We start from the raw sequence: 5,276 nt of genomic DNA on the forward strand, positions 1-5,276 counted from the left end.
ACGGTGATGTGATGTGAGAGGCATCTGATGTAGGTGAACGTTTTTCCCACACTCTTCACAGCTGTACGGTTTTTCTCCAGTGTGAATACGGTATGTTTTTTTAGATGACTTGATGTAGTGGAAAGTTGTCCACACTCTTCACACAGTACGGTTTTTCTCCAGTGTGAACATGGCGGTGATGTTTATTGAGATTAACTTGATGTAGTGAACGTTTTCCACACTCTTCACAGCTGTCACCGTTTTTTCTCCAGTATGATACGTTGATGTGATTTGAGTAGCACTCTGATGTAGTGAAAAGTTGTCCACCACTCCTTCACACTCAGTCACGCGATTCTCTCGTTACGTGAATACCCACGCTGTTACAATCGCTGCACGAGCTGATTTCAGATGTAGAAACCTCCTCGACACGATGTCTCTCCACACTTGACAGCTGTACGCTGGCAAGCTGCAGTGTGAATAACGATGACGTGTCGTCTGAGATTACTGCTCGATTACGTCAGACCAGATTTCTCCCACCATTACAACTTCAGTACAGCCTGGTACACGCGCTTTCTCTACCAGGCTAGCAGGACATCTAGCATGTTCATCTAGGACAGAAAGCACATCATGATGTACGTCAACATCTTTACAAACAATCCTCACCAACTGCCGAGAGCACAGGCTCTCACTACCACCATGTGAATAGGCAAGAGGCGCTCTCAACGCCTTGGACAGAGTGCGCACAGACATGTAACGCGAGAACTCAAAGAACGGAGTGGTAAGAATCGCTGGCCGCTGTGACGTCTCCGCTTTCTTTGCCTCAGCAGGTCCTCTGTCTGAGTGACAGACGGTTCTCAGAGATAGATGAAAACGTCATTCTAAAGAGCATAATTACACCGGTTTCACACGATAAAACTCAGGCTTAGCCTATACAGTCTTGAGTTACAACAATACTACTTATCATTACTGTTTGTGTTTATAATGTCTGTATTCATATTCTGATACCAAGTAACTCACAGCCGACTATTAACGCAGCCACACCATACTCAGAGGTGGGGTGATCTCGAGTCACAGGATGTGACTACGCATAGCATGTTGACTTGAGAACTTGGCCTTGACTACATGATACAAAGACTGGACATATTTTGCAATTCATGACTGGAGACTTGACTTAGTGCTTGAGGACAGATGACATAGAAAGGGACTTACTAATTTAACAAAATAAAATAATTGCATTGTACGAAGCCCTAGAAGTGCAAATAGAAATAGAAAAGTAAGAGAAAGTATCTCGTGAAGGAGTTGTATAGGATATTGTGATCGACACGATAATGCTAAGTATCATTGCGATACTGTTATGTATATGTATATGCATACTAGGGCTGTACCCGAATATTGGACTATTCGTTCATTGGCCAACTATTCGGGTTTCAATTTCATTATTCGGATATTCGTTTTTGTTATTTTTTTTTCAAAAAAATATTTTTTCTTTCTTAAATGTATGCTATCAATAAAGGCGAATTGCCATATTCTTATACTATATTTATACTTTTGAATTGCACTGTTAAAATGCGGAAATATATACAATCTCAGCCTGTGCTCCTGACATCGTGTTCACTCACAGTCACGAACGCAAACGGCACGCTTCACCTCGCTTCACCTTGTTTCACCCACAAAATGCCGAAGACTTCAGCTGTGTGGGACCATTTTAAATTGGACGACGGTAAGAAGAATATGTGCCAAATATGCGATAAGAAATTGGCCTACCACGGTGGCACAACAACTCCGAAAAGTCACCTGGATGCTGTAAGTAGTAGCTTAGCTTAGCTTAGCTGTTGTCAAGTTGCCATGATGAAGCTGCTTTATCCGCCGTTTAAACAGTAACGTTACACATGATAAAAACGTGCACTTACTTTGCTTGGAAAATAGTTGCAAGCAAGCAACCAAATTGTTTTTTTATATTAGTTTTTTTAATTTTATCAGAATAGTGAAAATAATAGGAGTAATGTGGGAACATCTGGGGCTAAGGCAATTATTGGCATAAAGTTGAGTAGCTCAGCCTAATAATAACTTGTGTCCATAGGTGCATCCCCACGCATCCCGGCCATCAACATCCTCAACAATACAGCAGACCCTACAGTTACCCTACAGAGGACACATTTAGTTTTAATGTTTGCGAGTACTGAGACAATAAATAAATATAAATCGTAATAGTATGCTCTTTCTGCGCTTCTGCTTAACAGCGTGTTGTCAGGTGTCTCGGATTCGGAGCGTGTTATGAAACCTTTTTTGAAAAAAATATTTTTTTGAAAAAATTTTATAAAAAAAAAATACAAATCTCTCCGCACCGAATATTCGAATATTCGCTGCTGATTACTACCGAATATCCGGAGCCCGAAAAATGGTATTCGGGACAGCCCTAGTGCATGTGTGTGTGTGAGTGTGTGTGCACTTGTTATTGGTAAATAAATGAACATGTTCTGACATGACCATTAAACAGTCTATAGAGCTAGCGTTCTTTGACCTCTTTAAATTGCTTTAATGTCAGCCAGGGTTGGCAGGGTTACCTTAAAAATGTATTCCGACTAATCACCTGTTCAAAAATGTAATCAGTGACCTAATGTTATTATCACATCATTACAGTACATATCAATAATATTTGTTTTACTCAAGTGTGGGGCAACAGAACAATGTAATCTTAATAAAACAAAAGAAAAGAAAATACAAGATATTTAGTAACAATAATTTGGCCTTTGCTCAGAGATGTTAGAGGAAAACTTGCCTTTCATTAAGCATATCAGGCAATATTTTTATGTTTGGGGATCTTGTTTTGCGAATATTTAGATAGTTTAACTGGAAATGTTGTTTTATGTTTCAATGCTTTAACCTTTTTTTAAATAATAGCAGATTAATTTCATATTCTTCGATTATGTATGGCAACATTTAAAACAATGTTTTCCTTTCTATTCATCATTTATTACCACAGTTCATACTGTCAATACCAGACAGAGCCACCTGGTTTGGGATCTGCTTTTTTACAGATATTACATTTTTAACTGTTTTTGTGTGAGAAATGAAGAAAATATCGTGACTCATCGGATATTTTTTCACAAAATGTCACTGTGAATAATTGAAATCCTTCTTGCAGGCTACTCCATTTACACTTGAGTGGCTGTGGTGTTTATTTGTCCTCACATTGAGCTGTTTTTGACTGCAGGTTTTCTTTCTGAACACCAGATGATATACCTGATGGAGCCATGGCCGGAGTTTGTGGGGTTAATGAGGTGTTTTTAATCAGTATTCTGATTCCAGCCTTGCGTTAGAAACACTGAAACACAGCCAATCCAATGAATCATTACTGGAACGTTGCAGGCCATTAAAGGACTGATTTTGGTGCATCCAGCCCAAACACAATGCAAACTGATTGATATTATTTGCTCTGCAAGCAGATGATTGGATGTTATTGGAACATATCCTCGAGTCAGCATCGGTTCTCTTCCTTCCAACTTTTGTCGGAGAACTGCTGAGATGGAGCTTGTTGTAGTAGGATATGCATGAAGTATACTGTTATACAATGTAGTAGTAAGTAATCAGAATGTGATCATTGTGGTGTTCAATGTTAAGAGAAGATTGTTTGCTAATTACTGTAGGTTAAAACAAAACAAAACAAGTCCTAACAAACTGTGGAACTAAGAGTGTCGAGGTTGAACGGAAGGCCACTTTAGTGGATTTAGGTAAAACTGTCCTTCTCATTCTCGGAAGTTAATGGTACGAGGTTACGATAGAAACCATGCTTCTCACATGGCAGAAAACTAATGAGGTCAAGGTAGTGATACCATGACCATAGTGACAACGTGACCAGGGGCAAGTGTAGGAAACGCAAGGAAATCATGGAGTACAGTGAAAAGTAAAAAAAGGATGACAACATAAGAAATGGTGGAGGGGAAACATTGTCCTTCACCAAGGTCAACCAATGAGAAACAAGGATGCTTTAGCTGTAAAAAGGCTAATAGAACTGTTGTTCAACAGTATGATCCGGGGGTCTGCTCGGACTTTGATTAATTTCTTTGATGAAATAAAGTAATTTGTGTTACTGCTACAGGATTAGTTCAACTGAAGGATAATAACTAACACCAGTGGGATTTTAGTGAGATTACGACCTTCCAGACCAACGTTCCAGGGGGGTTGCCAAATCCGGCAGCAATAACGAAGGCTCTCAGATTTCACCTGAGTAATTTGCTTTAGTCTGAAGAAGAAACAAAGTGTTGGTGGTGAGGTCTGACTCTTCAACTGGCCCAGAACGAGATTTCTTCTAACAAGCTAAGTAACTATTTATTTCCCTTTAACAGTGAATACATGCTTTACTCTTCATGTGTTGTTGATTGTTGTACTGTATGACCGCTGATTGAAACAGTAAGTACTTATAAGTATGCTTTTTTTATTATGTATTATCATTATTTACATTATAAGCAACTTAGTCAGTCCACACAAAAAATACAATGAGGATGCAGCTGTTCAATCAGCTGCTGGGATTGATAGCACTGCTTGACTCCATGGCTAACCTGAAGTAACTATGCTCAGTGTTGTCTGCAGTACTGTGCTGATGTTGCTGAGGAAGTTTTCTGTAGAGAAGATGAATACATGAAAAGAAGCGGGAACAGAGAGGAACACAAACCATGGGGAAATGCAAAACAGCAATGAAGACACCAGACACTTGTCTACCACGCTGTGATGGACTGTTATTTGCACCGTATATATTTGTACAATGTTGTAATATTTTCAAATGTATCAGTTTAGAGGTCTAGCCTACTAGACTAGACTGACACCCGTGACCGTTTAAAAAAAACTATATATGTGCCTTCTAAATGTGTGCATATATATATTTGTGCCTATGTATGAGTATGTATGTGTGTGTGTACAGATGTGGGGGTTACTAAATGTCAAACCTCATGTTCACCAATAACACTCTTGTGTCCCCAAGTGGCTGCAAATAACAACCTTGACACATATATAATGTATATATTTACCACCAAAAAGTTACGGCAATTTTTTAAAAGAGAAAGATTATCATTCCATCTGGATTACAATTTGTATCAACAGATGGAGTAAATGTTAGATTGTTAAATAAGGAATCAAACATATTGAACACTATCTCTGTAGTCTTACAGTGTGTTACAGGTACATCTCTGCACTCAAGGCAGTATTTATTTTCTGTGTATGTATCTTATAAAGGTGTGTATGTATGTATTGTATATATACATATATGTATATATTTTTGTATATATGTTATTTCCCAGGAT

Source organism: Notothenia coriiceps, unplaced genomic scaffold (genome assembly GCF_000735185.1).
Source record: "Notothenia coriiceps isolate Sejong01 unplaced genomic scaffold, NC01 NC01_scaffold00037246, whole genome shotgun sequence".
NCBI classification, from domain to species: domain Eukaryota; kingdom Metazoa; phylum Chordata; class Actinopteri; order Perciformes; family Nototheniidae; genus Notothenia; species Notothenia coriiceps.